Genomic DNA, 12,056 nt, shown 5'->3' with positions numbered 1-12,056 from the left:
TCAAAACAAGAAATAGACCAGATTTGTTCTGTATTCATTTGCTTCCCCTCCTCCCCCTCTAGGGGACTCATTCCTCTAGGTCACACTGCAGTCTCTCACAGAGAAGGTGCAGCGAAGTAAATCTAGCCATGTATCAATCAGAGGCCAGGCTAACCTCCTTGTTCCAATAAGAACAATAACTTAGGTGCACCATTTCTTACTGGAACCCTCCGTGAAGTCCTGCCTAAAATACTCCTTGATGTAAAGACACCCCCTTTGTTGATTTTAGCTCCCTGAAGCCAACCCTGTAAGCCGTGTCCTCAGTCACCCCTCCCTGCATCAGAGCAATGGCAAACAATCGTGCATCTGAGAGTGCTGTCCAGAGCAGTCACAATGGAGCACTCTGATGGGGCTAAAACATTGTCGCGGGTGGTTCTGGGTACATATCGTCAGGCCCCCGTTCCCTCCCTCCCCTCCGTGAAAGCAAGGGCAGACAATCATTTCGCGCCTTTTTTCCTGAGTTACCTGTGCAGACGCCATACCACGGCAAGCATGGAGCCCGCTCAGGTAACCGTCACCCTATGTCTCCTGGGTGCTGGCAGACGCGGTACGGCATTGCTACACAGTAGCAGCAACCCCTTGCCTTGTGGCAGCAGATGGTACAGTACAACTGGTAGCCGTCCTCGTCGTGTCCGAGGTGCTCCTGGCCACGTCGGCTGGGAGCGCCTGGGCAGACATTGGCGCAGGGACTAACAAGAAGGGTTTCTTCAGGTATGTTGGCAACAAGAAGAAAACCAAGGAAAGTGTGGGCTTCTGACTGAATGAGGGAGGCAACCTAGTGACAGAGGATGTGGAAAAAGCTAATGTACTCAATGCTTTTTTTGCCTCTGTCTTCACTAACAAGGTCAGCTCCCAGACTGCTGCGCTGGGCATCACAACATGGGGAATAGATGGCCAGCCCTCTGTGGAGAAAGAGGTGGTTAGGGACTATTTAGAAAAGCTGGACGTGCACAAGTCCATGGGGCTGGACGAGTTGCATCCGAGAGTGCTAAAGGAACTGGCGGCTGTGATTGCAGAGCCATTGGCCATTATCTTTGAAAACTCGTGGCGAACGGGGGAAGTCCCGGATGACTGGAAAAAGGCTAATGTAGTGCCAATCTTTAAAAAAGGGAAGAAGGAGGATCCTGGGAACTACAGGCCAGTCAGCCTCACCTCAGTCCCTGGAAAAATCATGGAGCAGGTCCTCAAAGAATCAATCCTGAAGCACTTACATGAGAGGAAAGTGATCAGGAACAGTCAGCATGGATTCACCAAGGGAAGGTCATGCCTGACTAATCTAATCGCCTTCTATGATGAGATTACTGGTTCTGTGGATGAAGGGTAAGCAGTGGATGTATTGTTTCTTGACTTTAGCAAAGCTTTTAACACCGTCTCCCACAGTATTCTTGTCAGCAAGTTAAGGAAGTATGGGCTGGATGAATGCACTATAAGGTGGATAGAAAGTTGGCTAGATTGTCGGGCTCAACGGGTAGTGATCAATGGCTCCATGTCTAGTTGGCAGCCGGTGTCAAGTGGAGTGCCCCAGGGGTCGGTCTTGGGGCCGGTTTTGTTCAATATCTTCATAAATGATCTGGAGGATGGTGTGGATTGCACTCTCAGCAAATTTGCGGATGATACTAAACTGGGAGGAGTGGTAGATACGCTGGAGGGCAGGGATAGGATACAGAGGGACCTAGACAAATTGGAGGATTGGGCCAAAAGAAATCTGATGAGGTTCAATAAGGATAAGTGCAGGGTCCTGCACTTAGGACGGAAGAACCCAATGCACAGCTACAGACTAGGGACCGAATGGCTAGGCAGCAGTTCTGCGGAAAAGGACCTAGGGGTGACAGTGGACGAGAAGCTGGATATGAGTCAGCAGTGTGCCCTTGTTGCCAAGAAGGCCAATGGCATTTTGGGATGTATAAGTAGGGGCATAGCGAGCAGATCGAGGGACATGATCGTCCCCCTCTATTCGACATTGGTGAGGCCTCATCTGGAGTACTGTGTCCAGTTTTGGGCCCCACACTACAAGAAGGATGTGGATAAATTGGAGAGAGTCCAGCGAAGGGCAACAAAAATGATTAGGGGTCTGGAACACATGACTTATGAGGAGAGGCTGAGGGAACTGGGATTGTTTAGTCTGCAGAAGAGAAGAATGAGGGGGGATTTGAGAGCTGCTTTCAACTACCTGAGAGGTGGTTCCAGAGAGGATGGTTCTAGACTATTCTCAGTGGTAGAAGAGGACAGGACAAGGAGTAATGGTCTCAAGTTGCAGTGGGGGAGGTTTAGGTTGGATATTAGGAAAAACTTTTTCACTAAGAGGGTGGTGAAACACTGGAATGCGTTGCCTAGGGAGGTGGTGGAATCTCCTTCCTTAGAAGTTTTTAAGGTCAGGCTTGACAAAGCCCTGGCTGGGATGATTTAATTGGGGATTGGTCCTGCTTTTGAGCAGGGGGTTGGACTAGATGACCTCCTGAGGTCCCTTCCAACCCTGATATTCTATGATTCTATGATTCTATGACTAAATTTGGAGTGACTTGACCAGGTCATTCTCTTTAGTCCTGCAGTCAGTCCTATTGAACAGTCTTATGGCAAGCAGGCAGGCGATACGGATTGCTAGCAGTCATACTGTACCATCTTCTGCCGGGCAGGCAAGAGATGAGGATTGCTAGCAGTCGTATTGTACCATCTTCTGCCAGGCAGGCAAGAGATGAGGATGGCTAGCAGTCGTACTGTACCATCTTCTGCCGAGCAGCCATGAGATGTGGATGGCATGCAGTCCTTCTGCACCGTCTGCTGCCAGCCAAAGATGTAAAAGATAGATGGAGTGGATCAAAACAAGAAATAGACCAGATTTGTTTTGTACTCATTTGCCTCCTCCCCTGACTAGGGGACTCATTCCTCTAGGTCACACTGCAGTCACTCACAAGGAAGGTGCAGCGAAGTAAATCTAGCCATGTATCAATCAGAGGCCAGGCTAACCTCCTTGTTCCAATAAGAACAATAACTTAGGTGCACCATTTCTTATTGGAACCCTCCGTGAAGTCCTGCCTGAAATACTCCTTGATGTAAAGACACCCCCTTTGTTGATTTTAGCTCCCTGAAGCCAACCCTGTAAGCCGTGTCGTCAGTCACCCCTCCCTCCATCACAGCAACGGCAGACAATCATTCCGCGCCTTTTTTCTGTGCAGACGCCATACCAAGGCAAGCATGGAGGCCACTCAGCTCACTTTGGCAATTAGGAGCACATTAAACACCACACGCATTATCCAGCAGTATATGCAGCACCAGAACCTAGCAAAGCGATACCGGGCGAGGAGGCGACGTCAGCGCGGTCACGTGAGTGATCAGGACATGGACACAGATTTCTCTGAAAGCATGGGCCCTGCCAATGCATGCATCATGGTGCTAATGGGGCAGGTTCATGCTGTGGAACGCCGATTCTGGGCTCGGGAAACAAGCACAGACTGGTGGGACCACATAGTGTTGCAGGTCTGGGACGATTCCCAGTGGCTGCAAAACTTTCGCATGCGTAAGGGCACTTCCATGGAACTTTGTGACTTGCTTTCCCCTGCCCTGAGGCGCATGAATACCAAGATGAGAGCAGCCCTCACAGTTGAGAAGCGAGTGGCGATAGCCCTGTGGAAGCTTGCAACGCCAGACAGCTACCGGTCAGTTGGGAATCAATTTGGAGTGGGCAAATCTACTGTGGGGGCTGCTGTGATGCAAGTAGCCCACGCAATCAAAGATCTGCTGATATCAAGGGTAGTGACCCTGGGAAATGTGCAGGTCATAGTGGATGGCTTTGCTGCAATGGGATTCCCTAACTGTGGTGGGGCCAGAGACGGAACCCATATCCCTATCTTGGCACCGGAGCACCAAGCCGCCGAGTACATAAACCACAAGGGGTACTTTTCGATAGTGCTGCAAGCTCTGGTGGATCACAAGGGACGTTTCACCAACATCAACGTGGGATGGCCGGGAAAGGTACATGAAGCTCGCATCTTCAGGAACTCTGGTCTGTTTCAAAAGCTGCAGGAAGGGACTTTATTCCCAGACCAGAAAATAACTGTTGGGGATGTTGAAATGCCTATATGTATCCTTGGGGACCCAGCCTACCCCTTAATGCCATGGCTCATGAAGCCGTATACAGGCAGCCTGGACAGTAGTCAGGAGCTGTTCAACTACAGGCTGAGCAAGTGCAGAATGGTGGTAGAATGTACATTTGGATGTTTAAAGGCGCGCTGGCGCAGTTTACTGACTCGCTTAGACCTCAGCGAAACCAATATTCCCACTGTTATTACTGCTTGCTGTGTGCTCCACAATATCTGTGAGAGTAAGGGGGAGACGTTCATGGCGGGGTGGGAGGTTGAGGCAAATCTCCTGGCTGCTGGTTGCACACAGCCAGACACCAGGGCGGTTAGAAGAGCACAGGAGGGCGCGGTACGCATCAGAGAAGCTTTGAAAACCAGTTTCATGACTGGCCAGGCTATGGTGTGAAAGTTCTGTTTGTTTCTCCTTGATGAAACCCCCCGCCCCTTGGTTCACTCTACTTCCCTGTAAGCTAACCACCCGCCCCTCCTCCCTTCAATCACCGCTTGCAGAGGCAATAAAGTCATTGTTGCTTCACATTCATGCATTCTTTATTCATTAAATAGGGGGATGACTACCAAGGTCGCCCAGGAGAGGTGGTGGAGGAGGGAAGGAAAATGCCACACAGCACTTTAAAAGTTTACAACTTTAAAATTTATTGAATGACAGCCTTCTTTTTTTGGGCAATCCTCTGTGGTGGAGTGGCTGGTTGGCCGGAGGCCCCCCCACCGCGTTCTTGGGCGTCTGGGTGTGGAGGCTATGGAACTTGGGGAGGAGGGCGGTTGGTTACACAGGGGCTGTAGTGGTAGTCTGTGCTCCAGCTGCCTTTGCTGCAGCTCAACCATGCTCCAGTGTATGGTTGAGCTGCAGCAAAGGCAGCTGGAGCACAGACTGGTTTGGTCCTCCAGCAGCCTCAGCATTGAATCCTGCCTCCTCTCATCACGCTGCCGCCACATTTGAGCTTCAGCCCTCTCTTCAGCCTGCCACTTACTCTCTTCAGCCCGCCACCTCTCCTCCCGGTCATTTTGTGCTTTCCTGCACTCTGACATTATTTGCCTCCACGCATTCGTCTGTGCTCTGTCAGTGTGGGAGGACAGCATGAGCTCGGAGAACATTTCATCTCGAGTGCGTTTTTTTTTCTTTCTAAGCTTCACTAGCCTCTGGGAAGGAGAAGATCCTGTGATCATTGAAACACATGCAGCTGGTGGAGAAAAAAAAAGGGACAGCGGTATTTAAAAAGACACATTTTATAAAACAGTGGCTACACTCTTTCAGGGTAAACCTTGCTGTTAACATTACATACATAGCACATGTGCTTTCGTTACAAGGTCGCATTTTGCCTCCCCCCACCGCGTGGCTACCCCCTCAAACTTCCCCCCTCCCTGTGGCTAACAACGGGGAACATTTCTGTTTAGCCACAGGCAAACAGCCCAGCAGGAATGGGCTCCTCTGAGTGTCCCCTGAAGAAAAGCACTCTATTTCAATCAGGTGACCATGAATTATATCTCACTCTCCTGAGGATAACACGGAGAGATAAAGAACGGATGTTGTTTGAACGCCAGCAAACATACACTGCAATGCTTTGTTGTACAATGATTCCCGAGTACGTGTTTCTGGCCTGGAGTGGTAAAGTGTCCTACCATGAAGGACGCAATAAGGCTGCCCTCCCCAGAAACCTTTTGCAAAGGCTTTGGGAGTACATCCAGGAGAATCGCGAATGCCAGGGCAAAGTAATCCTTTCACATGCTTGCTTTTAAACCATATATAGTATTTTAAAAGGTACACTCACCAGAGGTCCCTTCTCCGCCTGCTGGGTCCAGGAGGCAGCCTTGGGTGGGTTCGGGGGGTACTGACTCCAGGTCCAGGGTGAGAAACAGTTCCTGGCTGTCGGGAAAACCGGTTTCTCTGCTTGCTTGCTGTGAGCTATCATCTTCTTCGTCCCCAAAACCTGCTTCCATATTGCCTCCATCTCCATTGAAGGAGTCAAACAACACGGCTGGGGTAGTGGTGGCTGAACCCCCTAAAATGGCATGCAGCTCATCATAGAAGCGGCATGTTTGGGGCTCTGACCCGGAGCGGCCATTCGCCTCTGGTTTTCTGGTAGGCTTGCCTCAGCTCCTTCAGTTTCACGCGGCACTGCTTCGGGTCCCTGTTATGGCCTCTGTCCTTCATGCCCTGGGAGATTTTGACAAAGGTTTTGGCATTTCAAAAACTGGAACGGAGTTCTGATAGCATGGATTCCTCTCCCCAAACAGCGATCAGATCCCATACCTCCCATTCGGTCCATGCTGGAGCTCTTTTGCGATTCTGGGACTCCATCATGGTCACCTCTGCTGATGAGCTCTGCATGGTCACCTGCAGCTTGCCATGCTGGCCAAACAGGAAATGAGATTCAAAAGTTTGCGGTTCTTTTCCTATCTACCTGGCCAGTGTATCTGAGTTGAGAGTGCTGTCCAGAGCGGTCACAATGGGGCACTCTGGGATAGCTCCCGGAGGCCAATACCGTCGAATTGTGTCCACAGTACCCCAAATTCGAGCCGGCAAGGCCGATTTAAGCACTAATCCAGTTGTCCGGGGTAGAGTAAGGAAATCGATTTTAAGAGCCCTTTAAGTCGAAATAAAGGGCTTCATTGTGTGGACGGGTGCAGGTTTACATCGATTTAATGCTGCTAAATTCGACCTAAAGTCCTAGTGTAGACCAGGGCTCAGCCTAGATGCCTAGATTCGAACTGTGCGTGACCTACCAGGTGTAATCCGTAGTATTTGTGTGCGTGTCCTACCAGGTATAATTCGCAGCAGTTGTGTGCTTGTCCTATCAGGTATAATTCGTAACAGATCCACCAGCATTTGCAACACCATTGAAAAGGATCCCTTATAGTTTATGTACTCTTTGGCAAGGTGGTCTAGTGCCAAGATAGAGATATGTGCGCCATCTATCGCTCCACTGCAGTTAGGAACCCCATCACAGCAAAACCATCCACTATGTCCTGCACGTTGCCCAGAGTTACTACCCTTCTTAGCAGAAGTTGATTAATGGACCTAGATACTTGGATCACAGCTGCTCCCATGGTGGATTTACCAACTCTGATCATTGCAAGCTTCCATAGAGTGATCGCTACTATCAGAGCAGCTCTCATTTTAGTGTTGCTGCACTTCAGGGCTGGGGAAAGCTCTGCACAAAGTTCCTGGAAGGTGGGCTTCCGCATTCAAAAGTTCTGCAGCCACTGCTCATCATCCCATTTCTGAATAACAATGAGATCTCACCAGTCAGTGCTTGTTTCCTGGGATGAGAAATGGTGCTCCGCCATATTAAGCTGCTGCACGACTGCCAGTAGCAACCAGGAATTGTTTCGTTCTATGCCTTGTAGCAGCGCTGCTTGCATGACATCGCAATGTTCTGCACAGCGGCTTCTGTCTTGACTCTGGAAACACTGCAGAATAAGGTGGGAGGTGTTTGTAATGCTCACAACAAGAGTGCACAGCTGGTGGGGTCCATGCTTCTTGGTGTACACACGGCTAAACCAGGCTTTTGAAAAAAGGCACAAGAAAGTATGGGTTGTTTGCCATTGATATCAGGGTAGGCAGGGAGGAAACTGTATCATGGAAGTCTGAAGCCATGTTCCCATTCCCCCCTGCAATAATGTTTTGGTCCCATGAGGCATTGCAAGCCCTTCCAAAAAACCCCTGTGGCTAGCTGTACTGTGGGATAGCTTCCCAAGGTGCACTGCTAGTGAGGATGCACTCCGCTGATACAATGAGCATGGTGTGGACACACATGACCAATTTAATTACTGGATGTCGACTTACATTTAGTCGACTTTATTTTGTAGTGTAGACATGCCGTTAGTTGGCTCTTTCAATTGAAATTAACTAACCTTTCCAATTAGTTTTGTACTCAACTTCTTAAAGCTAAGGGTATTTTTCTAGTTGCATGTATAACTTGTTTCTTTGTTTCATTTAACTCTATTTATAAATTGTAGCTAATTTACCAATGCCTGTGAATAACTCTGTTAAATTAATATTGTTTCCAGTGTTTCAGAATCCTGAATAGTCTGAATTCTACCAACTAGATTTAGTGCTATGCATGTTTCTAAACCTAAAACAGAAATACCTTGTCCCTTAACAACTAAAAATCTTATGTTTTCTAAATTATCTTTAACTTTGACTAGTAATTCACAAATACCCAAAGAGGAATTTTTTTGCTACTATAAGATTGTAAATTATTATGTATTTGTTCTCTTAATACAAGTTTTATTTTTAGACATTTTATAATTTCGTCTGAAATTACATTCGCTTGTGCCACTATATCTACTGCATATACTATCTACTAATGAAATATTTATTTTGTAACTGTCCAAACTTCCTGGTAGTTCCGAGTGACTGTTTCAATGTACCCAGAAATAAGTTTTCTTCATCTGTTATGTCAGCTCTGTATTCTTTATTCAGTATCTTCTCAGAGAATTTTGAACTAAATGTATACTTCTAAGTTTTTCCTGACTTCTCTGTCTACAGATTTTGGTAGAAAAATTTTGTTTCTTGCCATAGGCGCTGACTCTGTGGGTGCTCCAGAGCTGGAGCACCCATGGGGAAAAAATGGTGGGTGCTGCGCACCCAGTGGCAGCCAGCTTCCCCACCCGCCCAGCATCTCCTTCCTGCCAGCGGCCCTGCCAATCAGCACCTTCCCCTCCCTCCCAGGGCCTCCCGAAGCTGTGATCAGCTGTTCTGCTGCATGTAGGAGGCGTTGGAGGGGCAGGAGTTAAGGGTGGGGTGAGCTCAGGGGAGGGGGCAGAAAGAGGTGGAGTGGGGGCACGGTGGGAAGAGGCGGGGTGGGGATGCGGGCTTGAGGGAAGGGATAGAGTGGGGTGGGGCAGAGTGAGGGTGGGAAGAGGTGGGGCGAGGGTTTGGGGAAGGGATGGAGTGGGGGTGGGGGTCTGGCGCATAGCCAGGACGGGTTAAGCACCCACCACCAACAGATTAGAAAGTCAGTGCCGCTGTTTCTTGCAGCTATGACAGGTTTGACCGTATCCTGGACGTTCATAGAATCATAGAATATCAGGGTTGGAAGGGACCTCTGAAGGTCATCTAGTCCAACCCCCTGCTCGAAGCAGGACCAATTCCCAGTTAAATCATCCCAGCCAGGGCTTTGTCAAGCCTGACCTTAAAAACCTCTAAGGAAGGAGATTCTACCACCTCCCTAGGTAACGCATTCCAGTGTTTCACCACCCTCTTAGTGAAAAAGTTTTTCCTAATATCCAATCTAAACCTCCCCCACTGCAACTTGAGACCATTACTCCTCGTTCTGTCATCTGCTACCATTGAGAACAGTCTAGAGCCATCCTCTTTGGAACCCCCTTTCAGGTAGTTGAAAGCAGCTATCAAATCCCCCCTCATTCTTCTCTTCTGCAGGCTAAACAATCCCAGCTCCCTCAGCCTCTCCTCATAAGTCATGTGTTCTAGACCCCTAATCATTTTTGTTGCCCTTCGCTGGACTCTCTCCAATTTATCCACATCCTTCTTGTAGTGTGGGGCCCAAAACTGGACACAGTACTCCAGATGAGGCCTCACCAATGTCGAATAGAGGGGAACGATCACGTCCCTCGATCTGCTCGCTATGCCCCTACTTATACATCCCAAAATGCCATTGGCCTTCTTGGCAACAAGGGCACACTGCTGACTCATATCCAGCTTCTCGTCCACTGTCACCCCTAGGTCCTTTTCCGCAGAACTGCTGCCTAGCCATTCGGTCCCTAGTCTGTAGCGGTGCAACCTAACGTTGTTTAGGTTGGTGCCTCCTTCCACTTCTAGAACATTCTTTCACATGATCATATGTTTTAACTTTAGTAGTTTCACTCTATTTTTCTCCAGAGACTTGTTTTTTTTATTTTTTCTTTTTAAGTCTATATTCACATCAGTTTGTTTTCTTTCTAAAATGTTCAATCATTGTTGATTAAGTTCAGCAGTTTGGCAAATTCTCACTGTTTATTCTAGATTTAGATCTGGCTTTTCAAACAGTCTATTACACTGATATCTTTTTTTATGTCCATCACAATTTGATCTTTTATCATTAACTCGGATTCTGGACTTCTTATCTTTAGATCTCAAAAGTCTCATTCTCCATCTGACTTCTTGAGTGAAAATGAAATCTTTCAAATGTTACTTTTCCTTTTGATAAACAGAATTCCTCTTTTTTTTTTTAAGACAAACTCATAGTCAGCTCATTCTCTAACATTAAGTGCCGATGCATTATATGCTGAAATTGTTTCATTACCTGCAATATTCAAAAAAAAAATAGGAATCTTTTATTCATTTTCCTTATGAGTAGATCCTGATGGCCTCAAAAATAAATCAAATTCTTGTTTAAACCTTTTCCAATTTTCTGCAGCATTTCTCAACATTTTTGGAAATGTAGGAACTCTTTATTGATCCATCTTATTACATTCAAACTTGCTTTTCACTTCTGAGTAACTTTTACTTCAAGTTTTCTTCTGGGGTTTGGTTTTGTTTTTTTAACTTCTTCCTTTGCTCCTGGTACTACTTGTTGTTTTATATTCAAATAATCCACTAGTCTTAATAATATTTCAGTGCTAGTAATTTAACAATCTTTATTAGATACATAGTTAACATATATACAGAGCATCTTAATTCAGGTCAATCTTTCAGTCTTATCTAAAACCAACTGCCTGCTCCCACTGTCAGCTCCCACACCCTGGAGACTCTGTTCGTTCTCTGAATGCCACAGAAACACCACACCTAGTACAATGCCAGATCTGAATCAGCAGCATGGAGTCAGCCCAGGTGGCCAACATGGCAACTTCACTTTTTCTCTCCAGCCTGCACCCCTCTCTCAACAGGGTGTCAGTGACAGTAATACAGTATTTCCACTGAATAAGAGAAATCATGGTTTCAGGCAGAGGGAAAGCTGAGAGAAGCAAAGCTGGAAATGCTGTTAAATGCAGAAGAAATGTATTTCCGGAAAGACAGTACAGTTGAATTTCCAGAGGACTTTATGGGGGTTTTATCATTTCTTTTAAATCAGTGGATCATTAATAGTGTGCACATCCCTAAGGAATCCATTTAAAACTTTCACCACACAAACCTACCTCCTGGTAGACTTCCAAGTCCCAGGCTGAGAGAGCAGGCAAAGCCACGTGAGAATGAGAAAACACCATCTCTGACCAGTTCCCGAGAATACTAAATTCAGACGTTATTCCACGAACTCTCAATCAACAGGAGTTCTTTGTTCTGTTATTTAAACTAAATACAAACAGTACCACTGGCAGAGGCACCAACACATAGAAATCTGTTGTGGATTTGCATCTGGTCTTATGTTGTCTGTACAGTTGGCTTCAGAAATAATCCAAACAAACAACCAAAGTGCACATTTCAGTTAAATAAGTACACGGTGTAACCTTTGCTGTTAACCGTCACCATGGCAATCAATAAATTTGAAAAGCTCTCAGCCTTTCAAAGATATGCCATCAGACAGAAATGTCAGATTATTGCCCTGGACTTGTTCTTCTCCATGAAATTCAAGAGTTTTTCTCATTTTGATTTTGCTTTGCAGAAAAAACAAATCCTTGTTTCTCTTTGGGATTCACTTTGAAGCAAGTTCTATTAACTACTGAACAAGTCACTAGTTGATATTTAACTGGATCTGTGCTGAGTCATCTTCTGCAACAGGAGTTTCTTGACATTGGTATCATTGTCCGTCAGCAGCCTTGTAATGACATCAGCCTCAAGATACCAGGAGACGTCCTTCTCTCCAACCAAAACCATCCAAAACATGGAATGGCCGCCTACATCAGGCTGAAACTAAAAGACATAGCCAAAGCACTGCCAACAATGGACAACAGTTTTGTGATCAGTATCGAGTTGGTGAGCTGACAATAAATAATGTGTATAAGCTGCTCAACTGGCAGTGGCCCTTCCCAGCCCTATCAAAA

At 46.9% G+C, this 12,056-nt stretch overlaps 1 protein-coding gene across 1 annotated transcript in view; it reads right to left on the bottom strand.

The window, feature by feature from the left end:
- LOC125638956 (prolactin-releasing peptide receptor-like) overlaps window positions 1-11,521 on the bottom strand; it is a 39,978-nt gene extending 28,457 nt beyond the window's left edge. Inside the window, exon 1 of the mRNA XM_048855276.2 lies at window positions 11,214-11,521. The gene's annotated coding sequence lies outside the window, so the exon portion shown is untranslated. The remainder of the gene's footprint in view (window positions 1-11,213) is intronic.
- Window positions 11,522-12,056: the final 535 nt, after the last annotated feature.

Source organism: Caretta caretta, chromosome 6 (genome assembly GCF_965140235.1).
Source record: "Caretta caretta isolate rCarCar2 chromosome 6, rCarCar1.hap1, whole genome shotgun sequence".
NCBI classification, from domain to species: domain Eukaryota; kingdom Metazoa; phylum Chordata; order Testudines; family Cheloniidae; genus Caretta; species Caretta caretta.
The sequence above is the reverse complement of the archived record's forward strand: the minus strand, read 5'-3'. Positions and strand labels throughout refer to the sequence as shown.